Source organism: Diadema antillarum, unplaced genomic scaffold (genome assembly GCF_040938485.1).
Source record: "Diadema antillarum isolate AM-2024a unplaced genomic scaffold, OU_Dant_1.0 seq00000839_RagTag, whole genome shotgun sequence".
Lineage (NCBI taxonomy): Eukaryota > Metazoa > Echinodermata > Echinoidea > Diadematoida > Diadematidae > Diadema > Diadema antillarum.
In genome coordinates, this window is record NW_027271715.1 from 164295 (window position 1) to 179500 (window position 15206).

The following is a 15206-nucleotide window of genomic DNA, read 5'->3' on the forward strand; positions in this document are numbered from 1 at the left end:
CACACACACGTTACGACTTATTACGAAGATTTACAGACAGCCGCCCAACCACAGAGCTCGTTCTGTGCACCCAACCCGCCTACAAATCCTCCCAGGTTTCTGCTGTGCTGCCTCCAGTTTCATCTTGCTTATAATCATCCATTGGGGTAACACGCACAAACGGGCACACACACACACACACACACACACACACAAGCCCCACACACGAGCACATTGTGTCTGTGCCTCATCGCTAAGACCAGAAGTTCATTGACCTGTCAAGTTCCGACGGCACAATGTAGGTACAGTGGAAACTCGATATAACGAGATGGTCGGGACCGAGTCATTTTCCTCGTTATAGCCGATATCTCGTTATATCAGTAGGCATAAAAGAAGGCATAAAATAAAGACATTAATTTGCACATGTGGGACTACCCATCATATTTCAATCAACACTGATAACTTGATATTGTGTGTGAGGGAATTACTCACCTTTATGGGTAAGAAGATGTTTTTCGCCAAGGAAATCCAATATCAAGAATGTGTTTCTTATTAATTGTAGATGTTTGAATTTGTAAATTTATATAGCTTGCGATTGTATCAAGATCGTCTGTGGATTGGTATGTGGTTATCGTATGGGTGTGTGTTGTGTGGAAAGCTTGAATATGGTCTGCACAATGCTGTGTGTGTATGTGACACATTCTGTATGTACATTATGACTGCGAGTGTGTGAAGACGGGGAATTCCCTAAGTAGAAGGCCAATCACAGCATCAGATTGCCTCACACCTGCTAAACGTCATGATATATGGCCGTCCCACCACATTTCCTGCATGTATCAATGTGCGTGCACACACACACTTCACACGTACAACATGCAGTGCTAGCTGGAGTGCACTGAAGAAAATGATTATGTGTATACAAGACAGTTTTTGGCGCATCAAGCTTTACTATCTCGGAAGATGATAGCACAGGCGAAGTAAAGCTTTACCGAAGGCATTTTGCTTTACCTCGCTATAGCAGGTTTGATTTAGTATGTTTTTCTTTGTTTGGAAGTCACAAAATTTATCTCGTTATAGCAGTTATTTCGTTATAGCCGATCTCGCTATAAGAGTAGCATTTTACATAGACTTGTGTGGAAGGAAATTTGGGACCGAGAAAATTTCCTCGTTATAACCGATATCTCGTTATAGCAGTGTTCGTTATACCGAGTTTCCCCTGTACTACACTCGCAAGAAGCACCCCTGGTATTCTGCACTGACTGCTCTGCACATGTACAAGCTTCGAGAATCGTCATTCGCAGAGACTCCAACCCCAAGCACCTTCTGATCTGGAGATTCTCCCGCCCGGAACCCCTAGTAAACGGGAGACTCTAACTTGATGTGCTCGAAGCACGAAGTTCCTTGTGGCCGGGGTCCAGCTCTAGGGTTCTAGATGTTATCTCTTGCTATCTAAGGCTTATTTTTCGATGACACTAAGTAAGAAATCATTTCAAGCGGGAGAACGGAGATTTTGCAAAAATGGGCTTTCGGCGGGAGATCTCCCGTCGAAAGTGGGAAAGTTGGAGTCTCTGCTTGATTCGTGGTGTCAAGGAGGAAAGCTATAGTTTCCAATTAGGCCCATGAATTCCAGTTTCACAAACCATAAAAATAAAGAATATTTCTAATTACTTTATTTTCACCGACGCTCAGACAAGGTCGACCGTTTTAGGCCTATGCATACATGCAACATGATTCACGTGCATAAATCAGTTTACAAATTGCACCAGGTTTTGTGCATTCTATGTTGTGAGGGTCCAAGAGGCTAACTAAATCGAACCTTGCTGAATGAAAGCCCAAAATGGGGGAGGGAGAAAAAGGGCAAGGAGATGTGATTCAGAGTAGTCAATGAGTGGAGAGGGCCTACACTGAAAATGATATTGGTATGTTGTACAATTTGTACAAGCCAATAAGTCGTTCGCCTTTCTTCTTTTATTCCCCCGTGGGGTAATTGCATGTATATGATTCCCTATACAACACATTCAAAATACAATTGTACTATATGGTCATCTTTGGTTCCATCCAATGACATAGACAATCATTCGTCTACGGAAGTAATAACTGCATTAATTTGGTTGTAAATTGTACAGTGTATACTATTTTCGTTGCCAAATACCATCAGAGCTGCCTCCAATGTGCATGATCAAACATACAATGTGTAGGGTCTACACACACGTGCGTGCTGCATGGTCCAAATCATATATTCGTGTGTTTACATATGAGTGTGTGTGTGTGTGTGTGCGTGTGTACGTGCGTATGTCTGTTTCAGCACATACCATTTTGCGTACTACTGTACATGTATAGAGCATTTCACCACTGCAGTGAAATTTCCTCAAAAAATCCATCTCCACCCCAATAAAAATAAATAAAATATAAAAGAATAATGACTTGAATTTACTTGATTGACAAAGATCATGTTTTTTGATAGCAAGTCATACCATGTTGTTTGTTCATACCAAGACACTAGTCACTTCTGTACCACTTACTCTTCCTTAAACCCCATTCCGATGTGGCTTGCCCTGGCCTCCGACCCACAGCCCAGTTTTCACACACAAACTTAGTGGTCATCTCAGAATTGAAAGATTCTTCGCGTGAACTTTCCCGTTTCATTCTTGTGACCTATATACACGTGTATTACAATGTGGACTTACCCTTTAGGGCAATGACACAACATATAATATATCGCAAAAGATATTTCTAACAATTTCTGAGAACGTTCATTTATTCGAAAAACATTTTCAGGATGTACACCTCACTCAAGTTTTTTGCGATGATGAAAAAAAATCATCGTGGGCAACAATAAGATTTCACAAATATCAAAATGAAAATGAAAACATAAAATGGATGAGTGGGGCATAGAATACAATGAAAAGGAGCATCGGAAAAATACATGTTGATGAATCAACATTCATATAACTACATGTACATTATTAGAATATAAATGTAGGCACTATGACTAATTTGACCTCTATGTATCTTTACATGCATATCAATGCGTGACTTGAACCTTCGAGCAACATCATGAAAGTCATTGCGCTTTGATTTAACCCACAACGAAACATCGGATTAGGAGCGCATCATCAAAAAACAATAGGGTCTACTTCTGTAATCCGCTATCCAGGCCGTGTGTGGGAAAGCAAAGATTCGTTGCACACTAACAGCTAAGTATTCTTGGAGACCATAATTATTTTCTACTGACGAAGATTATTGAAGGACGGAAAGCTTGAAGTCCTTATAAAGTGCTCCATTTTCTACATTTTCCCAATACACGTACTATTGGATAAGGTTATTCGCATTTTTGTTTGTTTTTTGGCTACAAACTGTAGTAGTGTATCATCACATACATTCACGTACTAGTACAGTGTACATGTATTTGTTTGAACACCCTTCGCAGGGGCGGATCCAGGAATTCTGTAAAGGGGGGCGCAACAATAATTTCTGGTGCCACTTCCGGGTTTCATTTCTTTTTTTTTTAAATTTCTTTTGTTTGTAAGGAAAAGTAAAGGGGGGGGGGGGGGGCGTGCGCCGGTTGCGCCTCCCTCTGGATCCGCCACTGCTTCATTATGGAAAGCTCTATTGACGACCAGATACCCGAGCTGCCGTTTTACATTCGTGATGAGGGAGATGGACATCAGTCCGTAGCGTAGGTCACAATCCGCCTTGTACATGTAATATTTTATAGGATTACTAGCCACACCCAACAGCATAACTAGTCCTGTGCGTGCAATGTAATAAATTCACACAATTATGGCTGAACAACATCTGAAAAATACTTGACGGTGGGCAACATATAAAAAAAAAAAAAACACACACACACATAAACGCCAAGCTGGAAGTCAGGCTCGAAGCGAGGCTCGAAGTGAGGCTCGAAGTGAGCAGCAACCGAGGAAGCTGGAGGCGGTCCATGGAAGAGGACGCGACTAACTGCCCTGGAGGAAGGCATTTTAGGGCGGCAACTGCAAACGTACGTCGCGGAACGCCGCGAAGAGCATCTGGAGGAGCTTCGGGCGAGAGTGCTATACACACTATTTCTCGGAGTTTGCAATCTGGATTTATTCCTAGACGGTTTTCCTGATCTCAGATATGTTTTAATTTTTTTTTTCTATTTATGCATGAAATATCTCTGTGTAAAATACAGCTGTAAGTGTAATGAGCACATGAACAGAAGTCAAATAATTCTGTCTTCATTCTTTGTATTATATATCAATATTTCTAGATAGGAAATATACTCTATAGCATCAAGCTGCGAAATTCTATTGCTCATTTTCATCTACATACTTTTATGCATCTATTCTTACCTCATATCCATCAAATACTTGTTTTACAGTCTACAAGTTATAAGCAATTTTGCAAAAGTGTTTAGGGGAAATAATTACATGATTGAATTATTTATCATCTTATCTTGTAAGAAACACGATAGAAGTTAAAAAAAAAAAACATACTTATGCAGCCTTCCTCATAAAAAAAAAGAAATTCAATATTTGTGCTCGCTTTGCTCCATTTACTTCTGCAACTGCCAGCTCCTTGATGATAGTGTCCAAACACTAAATAAAGCCAACACCGCTGGGCTTCGTCAGCGGAATCAATCTTTTCGTGAAGGCACGAACGTGTTGCTTCAGCTTTTTCGTCTTTCCCCTCGTCTTCTTCTGCTTCACCTTCTTTATCTGCTTCACTTTCTTCATCTTTATCACCATCATCTCCAAACACTTCTTCTACGATGTCAATGCGCTCCGTTGATTGGGTGTGTGCTCTAATAGAATGATGTGAAAGACAAATACACTGTATGCTAATTCTCATTAGTAAATAACATAAATTCCTTGAAAGTGAGTATTCTTTAGGACACTTTAATACATACTGGATGCTGTTGATTATGACGTTTTGTGAAATTTGAATTGTACAGTGCACTCCCGTTATAACAAAATGCTCGGGACCGGCAGTTTTCTTTCGTTATAACGAAACTTCGTTATAACAGAACAAATACATAATAATTATAACGAAAAAAAAAAAGAAACCGCGTATATTCTATTTGTTGAATACTCATCATACACTGGAAAGCTATGTGAAATGGGGAGGCACCTTTTTAATTTCGTTTAAATATTATAAAGAGAGGATAAAGTTGTGTGTTTTGTAAGAAAGAACCTTCGAAACAATAAAACGCACCTCTTTGATTTTAGATTATTGTACATGTATTATAATCACGCAAGTTCCCATTGGAATCTGTGCGTGACACACGGAGCGAACTTACAGTGATTGAAGCGTTCGCCCATTCAGAGACGCCATAAAAATGTCTGTTCCGCTCGATCCGCATTTCGTTATAACACAGCATATTTTTTTTTCTTCTTTGTCATTGGTGCTCGGAAAATACTTCGTTAAAACGAAAATTTCGCTATAACCGTGTTCGTTATAAGCGAATTTTGCACCATAGACTTTAACGGCAATAATTCTGGGACAAGTTTTGCTTCATTAAATTACGAAATTTCGTTATAACCGTGTTCGTCGTAACGGGAGTGCACTGTATTTCGAAGACATTGTCTGGCTTTATTATGAAAAAGCAACCTTGCATCATGGCTTCTCAGCTGAACAGCCACTTGCAGAATATTATCCACTGTTAACTTTGCCTACAGATAATTTGGGCATTTACACCTGGAGTGATGTGTACCTGAAGTAAGGATTTTAAAATGGTTAACAACATCTTGAGTGTTTGCACAGACCGACAGCAGTCAGAACACCGGCTGATAAACACACAACTCCTACAACAACAACAGCAACAAAAAAAAAAAAAAAAAAGACTGTCAGCTATTACAGAAGTAATTAAATTTGATTTACCTGTCATGACAGTCTGTTAGATGCCACGAGTCTGTACTGTCCCGGTCAGAAATATTCTCTTGAGGATGGAGTCTCTAATTTCTACGGCCTGCAAGCTTATGCTATATACCGATAGAAAAATAAGAGAAATAAATAATTATGGATTCCTGCATTTGGTATGGCAAATGTCAAATCAGTTCGAACAGTTTTAGTCAACTTTCAGAACCGTTAGCAATATTGATTTGACTCTCTTTCACAAACACCTCAAAAACTTATTAGTACCCATTCATTAGATAACGCCAGGGCTTGCCCCCTTTTTTTTTTTCCAAGTGGCCTGCTGGGACATCTGAGAAAGAATTTCAGGTGGCCAAATGGATTTTGAAGAGGCGAAATGAGACTGAATAATACTGTAAAATTAGAAAACTGATGTAGATTACTATATGAGCACAATATAATAGTCTTCATTGTCAGATTCTTATTTCATTTTGTTAAACTTTCAGTATGCTTTTCCTCTGTAATATTTCCGCTTCTCATCACACTAAAAAATATTAATAATTGTAAGGTTAGACTTTAATTCCCCTTTAACAATATACACTGTACTCTATTTACATAGTGTATTCTTATCATTTCTTGTTCATCGATAAAATCACATTTTAGTCAATCAAGATCTGCCGTTTAGCTCCAATAAACATGGTCTACTGACTTGGAATTCATACAAGTGAGTGCAAGTTCATTCGCGCCGCTAATCATAAATCGCACCTATCAAGCAAAAACAAACAAAAAAACAAACAAAAAAACAACAAAAGAAAAAGATAATAGTAAATAATAATTATGATAGTAATGTATAGTATAATAACAATAAATAAATAAATGAATATAAGTATAAGAGAACTACAACAAGCAAACAAACACAGAAATTAACAAAAACAAAAAATCTAGCACCTGCACGCGACTAAAGAAGCTACAACTAAAGAATTTTCCCGTCGTCCATCTCAACTGAGGGGGGGAAACGTCACTCGTATAAGCTTTTTAGAGTGTCATGATTGTGAAATACACCACGCATGTCACAAGTGTTAACGAACAATAATAACTTGAAACAGCAATGCATTACGGTTCGAAAATATACCTGTATGCCTAATCGAACTGCAAAAACAAACCTCGGAACTAAATGACCTAGGTAAGTGTGCTACCCCGTAATAGCATTCTGTATGTACAATACTTCATACTACATAGTACTGTATTGATTTGAGTTTTTCGCAAACCAGGACTTCGCTACAATTTCACGATCAAGAAGTATCGTAAGCAACGGGGCAATAAAAAAACTTACTATTTCCCCCTCATAACTTCAAGAACAAGTTATGTCTATACCTGAGCAAAAATATTCCATGAAAATCAGCAATCTTTTCATATAGCCTACACGTGCCTGCCTGTTTTCTGGGAAGATTATGTTTCCGTCTTCGTAAAGTCTCTTGCTTATAGGGTGTGATTTCACGGAGCACGCGAACGATTTGCGAAGGACGCGAATGGAAAAATCTAATATTCGGAAAAGTTTTTCTCCGAATGTGTGCCGACAATGAAACTAAAAACTATTCTTGCGCAATTTGTGCGAAATTCTCACGACGTATGTGCGAATGTCGTGTGTATCATTGCTAAAGTACAATATGTGAGCATAATGTAGACGAAGAACGGTTACAGCTCGTTATTCCGACTGTTCGTTATTCTGGTTCTTTAGTCCGAAGGTTCGTTATTCCGAAGGATCGTTATTCCGACGGTTCGTTAATCCGAAAATGTGATGAGGTTTGCTATTCCGAAGGTTCATTAATCCGAAAATGAAATAAGGTTCGTTATTCCGAAGGTGCGTTAATCCGAAAATGAAACAAAGCTCATTGTTCCGAAGGTTCGTTACGGACCATATCACTTCGGATTAACGAACCTTCGGAATAACGAACATTATTTCATTTTCAGATTAACGATCCTTCGGAATAGCGAACCCTATTTCATTTTCGGATTAACGAACCCTCGGAATAACGGCACAAATGTTCGGATTAACGAACCCTTTTCCATTTTCGGATTAACGAACCTCTAGGCATATAGGGAATTTGTGTGTTTCGGATTAACGAACCTTCGGAATAACGAACCTTCGGAATAACGAACAGCACCCATGAAGAACACGTGACGGAAATGCGAGCAACGCAATTTTTTTAACAATCATGGGAGAAAATGTACCCAAGGAGAAGTCTCAGCTGTCTTAATTTGAAGTTGTTTTTTTTTCTTTCCTGTATTCATCCTTTCTTTTTTTTAAATCATTTCCCTCTTGTGTGCGTGCCTAGAGTATTTTCTTAGGACCTATCTCCACTGTAAACCATTTGATTTTTTTTTTTTTTTTTTTGTTTTGTTGCATCAGTTCCTCCAACACATAATCTCGAGTTTCAAATGTATTTATGACATACTTAAGATTCATTTTAAGTGTACTATTCTGGGATTTTTTGTACATCAAACATATCTTTCTCTTTGCTAGTCTTTAATTTCTTTTTTTTTTACTATAAAGTTGTTAATAAATGTTTCACGTTTAGATGTATGCTGCCATTTTGATTTGTAGAAAACGTAGGTCATACATCCCCCAAACATGCGCTAAACGTTTGTGAGAATGTGAGTTGTTTGTGAGTTTGCGGTTACGTCGTGAAGTGACCGGAAAAACGGAAATGAAAGAAAAAAAAAACAGATTTGGCGAAACATACGCAAGACATTCTCCAAGGTTTCGGGGTATGTTTGGGGTTTCACGAACATATTGCGAACATCGCGCGTGTCTTGCGAATGTCTTGCGCATATGACAAGGCTCTAAAGACACTTTCGAGAACAAATCACGAGCAAATTACGACCAAGTTTGCGGAAAAGTTTCGCAAAAAAAAAAAATCCGATTTTTTTTTTCTTTGAAATTCTCGCCGAAGTAAAAGCGACATTCGCGAACAATTGACGATGCTTCCGAACACTAGCGTTCGTTTGGCGATCTTTGGCAGACTAAAATACGAATACTGGATTTTGCAATTCTCGTCCTTCGCAAATCGTTGTTCGCGTGCTCCGTGAAATCACACCTTTCGCAGATGTGATTACTAGTAAGTGACAATTCGAACTATGATAATCTACAGTTTATATTGAGTTCAGCGCTTTGATATTTTTTACGCATTTCTATATCCTTTATTCGTAAACATTCCTATAAACTTTCCCAATAATTATAAAACAATACAGCCATAAAATAATCTGACACAACGGTAACCACATGCCAGACGAAGAACGATCGCAATCGCTTACTTGTGCCTTCGGCTCAGGTGAGCTAAAATAAATGAATGAATGAATGAATGAATGAATGAATGAATGAATAAATAAATAAGTAAATAAGTAAATACAAAATTAAAAAAAAATCACCATGTGCCATTTAAATGTCAGCTTTATTTTCACAAATATATTCTACATAGGGAGTGTTCAAACATACAAGCCCCATGAAACATGCACACATTACCCAATGTATAGCCAATAGACCCCTATAAAATTCGACATTATGCCTTTTTTTACGTTGTATATTGCAAGGGATGTGAAAAAAAAAATGCTCAAGCACGGCTTTTAGAAGGTCCCACATGACAAGCAAAAATCGAATAACCTCTTTAAAGTCTTAGTGCCAAATGCACATGAGCTTGTAGTACAAAATGTTTAAAATACTCATAATAAAGATAAAAAGGTGTTGGAACAGTACACTACAAGAAGAAAAAAAGAAAAAGAAAAAAAAAGCTCCTTCGAGTAAAGTGCAGGAGCACGTAGTTTTGCCAGATAGCGTCTGAAGTTTTAGGGCTCACGCGGTGCCGGTGCTAGCCAGTGTGCTACAAACTCCCAAAGAGGTTATGTACTGTAGACAGGCTCTGATAGAACCTCGTGCTCCCTCAACGAACATTCGTCGATTGTGCATGTGTGTACACATGGCGTGTAAAGAAAAGAATGTGATCGAACACAGCATGTGTATTGTTATGTATTGACAGCAGCGTTGCTAGGCGATATTTGCCGCGACATACAACCGCTTTGTTTTCTTTCGATATGTGATTTCATTTGTTTCCCAAGAAATTGTGAATGAAGGATAAATTTATCTTTTGCGGGGCTAAATAAATGTCTCAGATGTACAAATTCTCTCCTCACTGTTTTTGTTTCAGGCGCAGGCCAGAAGTAACAAAACACACAAAATGATTGCACGTAATGCTAACCATGCCAGTCTCTACTTGAGACTAGCTTCTAAGTTCAGAAAAATTTCACGCCCAGCCGTTCCCGTGCACATTGAGAACTCGAACGATGTGGCGTTCTCGTCTGGCGCTTTTTCTGGGAATTTGTCACAGGGTAAAAAAAAAAGTGAAATAAGATAAAATATTAAAATAAAAAGAAGAAAAAATCAAGTGCTGTATCTTTCTTGTCATCAGGCCTATACATATACAGTGGATATTATAGTAGCACCTGTAGCACATGTATAGTCTTTCTACTGCCATTATGAGGGTCTCTTTCTTCTTTCTTTCATGTTCATGTGATGATTGTAGGGACGTGGAACATGAACTCCGGCTTAGCCAACTCTCTTTACGCCAGCATCAGTAATCACAAGATGTACGTGTGTACTATATCAAAACTCTGTCTTTTACCAAAACACTCTAGCACTCCTAATCTATCATAATCTACTCATAACATCGCAGCAAACCACCTCACAAGCACACCATAACAATAATAATAATAATAATAATAATAATAATAATAATAATAATAGTAATAAACATGTTCACCTTTTAGTGCTCATGGCACTTCAAAAATGAAAAGATTGCATACCAAGTAGGCCTACATGCATACAACACCCTTGGAATGCCTTTGGATTATGAATAATAATAATATTAAGATAATAATAATAATAATAATAGTAACAATAACAATAACTGTAATAATAATAACAATAATAACAATAATAATAAAACATACATACGTAAAGTTTATAGTAGCTACCGGTACTTGTATAGTACACAGGTTCACCTCTCAGCACTTATGCCACTTCAAAAAGGAAAAGAAAGATATACCAATACATACAGTACATGCTACAACCCTGTCGCAATGCCTTGGATTATTATGTCGTGTTGGAAGAAAGACTGGAATGAATTTACAATACTTTGCAGTAAATAAAATGAAAGTAATGCAATAAATAAAATGAAAGTGTATGTATGACGCAAAATTGGCTGACAAAATCTGTGAAGCCCCTAGCAATGATATTAGGCGGCCAGCCAGGCCACAAGGTTGGCAATATCAGGTGGCCAGCTACGATCTTAGGTGGTCAATGGCACCAGAGTCACCATTGAAAGGTCAAGCCCTGATAAACCAGGGCCTACCAATATTAGGGACCTACCACTTGATATTGTAGCCAAAGCTTGCATTTATATCTACATGAATATATGAATGGAAACTAGAGAATGTGACCAAATCCTGGTGATGTCAGGACTTTTAGTTTGGGCATTGCAAACTGTGTCCTAACTATAAGACCTACCAGTCCAAATATGTAAGCCTGATCAAAATTGAAATTGGATGAAAAATAAGGAAGTTATGACATTTTACAGTTTTGCTCATTTCTGCAAAACATTTCTTGTACAGTGAATATGAATATGCAAATGAGTGAGCGTACCATGTTATACCCTCACAATTTTCTCTTGATATGTAAAAAAAAAAAAAATGAAAATTCATTGTTTCTACCATTGAAGTCTGAAACATGATGTTATTCCTGGTTGAATCATTTTAGAATACCGGGTATTATGTACATTTATGTACCAACTATAATATCTAGTTGTGAGGGTATAACATGCTCACTTTGCCATTTGCTATTCATATTGACTGTTCGAGAACTGTTGCCCCCCCCCCCCCCCCCCCCATCAACAACAAAAAAAAAAGAACAGCACAACTTCTTCATCCAATTTTGATCAAAATTGCATGTCTACCACTGAACTCATAATATTTTACTCTTTCTTATCAGACTAACTTAATATAAAATTATGGACTGGATTTCCTCTTTAAATTTTTCCTCAAGCTTTACATTTATACTGGTACTTGAAATATAGGATGTCTCATAGATGGTGTGGCAATTTCTATAACCTATCAACAATCAGTAGCTTACTAGTATTTGATCATTCTAAGTTGCCACAAACAATTCAACACCTAAGTCAATTTTTATTTGAATGTTGACACACACATATGTATTATGTGCAGAAGGACATGAATGATACTCTTAACACAAATGTTCTGATGTGCCAGCAAAGAAAGAAAGAAAAAAAAAGTAAAACACTAAATTCAAACAGGACATCCCAAACCTCATTTTGCTTGTTCTTGAGCTTCCTTTTCAGCTGCCTGTGTTGATTCGAGATTATCTGAGCTGATAATGTAAATGAGGTAATGAAGAGAGAGAAATCAAAACATATCAAAAACAACAAAGATGATTTACATTTAGAACATGTTTGAATGTGTCAATAGTTGATAAATCAATGGCTGTAACTTTAAGGGATCCATGAGATGAGGCAATAAGGCATAATTACCTCATCTACATCACCGACAAAGCTTCACAGTAGGTAATATCAATCACACAGAACAAACTGAAATTGTTACCAACACATGGAGAAGAGAATCTAGCATCACTCAACTTTTGACCTTTCTTAAGGGGATATAGAATTCAGTAAAAGCAGGACGAGAAGCACATTGTCTGACTTGCATTCACAAGATGCTATATAATATCTGTTACACACCAAACCCAAACTCATTAGAAGCAGATGCGGACATTCTCACCAGTTCAAAGTACCATCAGGATCCTCCAGACTAGAAGTCCACGGGAATACATTCTTTCCATGCACAATCAAAGCATGGGATGAAACTCAAACCTCTGTAATCAGATTAACTGATCCAGCTAAATCTAAATAGATTTTACTCAATAAAATATTTGCTTAAATGTCCACCCTGTGGCTGCTCCAGTTCAAACTCAAGTGGGAGTACATGTATTCAGGAGGATCCCAACCACACCAAGTAGAAACACAACAGTGCAGCACAGCAGGTACAGTAGGCCTACATCATAGGCCCAGTTCACAGTCTGTCGTTAAATCTAGAATATAAATGTAAACACCTCCCCCCTCAAAAAAAATAAATTAATAAAAGAATAACAATAAAATAAAATGAAATAAATAAAATATGTATCTCTCACCCTGGCCTGAGAGCAATTTGTGTTGCTTCATTAACCAAAATTTACGGTCATACTAGATTTTGATGCAATATCTACACCTGTCCTAACGTTACAGACGTAAACTGTAGCGTATAAACCACCTAGGGGCATAGGCCAAGATATTAGGTACCGTACGGTACTGACTGTCATTTAGATGTATAAGCTACAATTGTAGATGCAGTAGATTACTGGATTTTCAAGACTCAGTAGTTGTTAGGAAATTTTACTGCACACCGTGAACAATAATGACTGCCTGCCTGTGGTTGTACTTTGTGGGTATCTAGGGAAATTAATTAGCACAAAAAATGGATTGGATCTTGAGGGCTACTCCCTAAATTCTAACATTTGTTAGAAACATGATATGAAGCACTATTGTGTATTATTAGATGTCTAGTTGGTGCATGACAACAAAGATTACCGGTACTTGACAATATCACGGCCAACTTGATTCTCAGTTAATGTTGCTCAACCGTGTGTTGGTCTAATTTAGACTAGATCTCACACAGTTAGAAATGCTACCCGCTAGTAGTAGTAAAAATCTTATATGTGATCATCTAGGAATCTAATGTAATGGGGTTACTCATTCTACTAGTACGTAGTCATGCTTCTTAGGCTGCGTTCACATAGAAGTATTCGGTATTCGGTATTCAGTATTCGGTATTCGCTATTCGCTATTCGGGCACCGAATACACCGCCACCCGCACCGTCAACTCACCATCCCATGCAGTGAGGATTTCTTCCTCCTACATCCCAGCAAATCTTATTAACAATTTCTAAACTGCATCAGAATGTTAGTCTACATGCTTATTTTTGCTAAAGGGCAAATCCAGACCAAAAGTGTAATTATTTCATAAACGAGAGACGGTATACGCTGCAAGAAAATCGAACAAGCTCGATTCCCACTTTGCTATTCAATACTTTTCGCAGCTATTCGTACTTTCGAATAGTGCCCTCTAGTCTTATGTGAACCGGTATGAGGAAATCCTATCGTTCGATTCAAGCTATTCGCGTGCCCTCGAAAAACGAGCCGAATACCCGAATAGTATACTTCTATGTGAACGCAGCCTAAAAGGTTATTAATTACTGTATATTAGAGTCTCGGGGTGGGAGTAGAGTCTGTACACATTGTCATTGCACCATTATCGGTACCCGGTGGCTTCGGATGTCTTGCAGTGTGCAATGATATGTAGACCATCTAGACCCTGTTTAGTCTAGACCTAATAATAAAAATGCTTGCTACCTTTTGCTTTTTGACATGAATAATGAATTACCTACGATGACGCCCATGCACATGTTATGACCATGATGACGCTGCCAGTAAGTTGAAAACTGTTTGCACTAGAACCCATAGCCACTACATTAGTGTACAAACGCGTCGTTAGTTGTATAGAAGTACATAGTTAGTAGAGGACCATTCAAAGGATTAAATTTTGAGCCTAAGGAGATTCGTGAGATGTATCCACGGGATTATCAGGTTATGCAATCTGGAATAAATTTGTTATGTTTCAAGAAAGTGAAGAAGTGAAACTATTCACCGATGCGATGGCGATGTCATTTGATGTTGCCTCGACAGCTGACACTCTAGACAGTACAGTATCTGCCCAAACTACTCTCTGACTGAAAAAAAAAATAAGGGCTAGAATCTCTAACTAGTACCTATTGTGTATATAACGGAGCACAGTCTATCAGAGTGTGAAGATCTACCTCTTCCAACACTAAAAACACAGTCGGTGAAACTGTTCTTAGGGCCTACATGATCCATCAACCACTCTACTCACCTAGCACCTCGAGTCGAAATCAGAAGGCTGTGAGCTGAGGACACCGTGGCGTAGTTACTGTATGCCATTTTCTTGCCCGTAACTGTTGCACCGTCATTTGGGAAATATAAATGGAGATCGCAGTGTTCCTCGACCTATCTACCTCGGCTGTCTTTCTTTCGATATCTTTTCTTGCTCTGAAGTAGAGACCCAAGTCCCAGTACTATGAAAACATCGATAAAACCACCAGTATAGTGCCCGCGCCGATTGTATCATTTCTATACACGTTAGATTACACAGTATGCAGTACATATGTGTACATTGTACGTACACACAGGACGAGCAGTCAGCAGTTAGCTGCACCG

The 15206-nt window shown here is 38.3% G+C and overlaps 1 protein-coding gene and 1 long non-coding RNA gene across 2 annotated transcripts in view; both read right to left on the reverse strand.

Moving 5' to 3' along the window:
- LOC139740158 (uncharacterized) overlaps positions 1 to 15206 on the reverse strand; it is a 39745-nt gene that overhangs the window by 16456 nt on the left and 8083 nt on the right. The window lies entirely within an intron of this gene.
- Positions 4648 to 15126, reverse strand: LOC139740187 (uncharacterized). Its single transcript, XR_011711549.1, has 4 exons — positions 14870 to 15126; positions 12189 to 12250; positions 5842 to 5942; positions 4648 to 4765 (listed from the first exon to the last, which is right to left on the reverse strand). It is a non-coding gene; the product is annotated as an uncharacterized lncRNA (long non-coding RNA).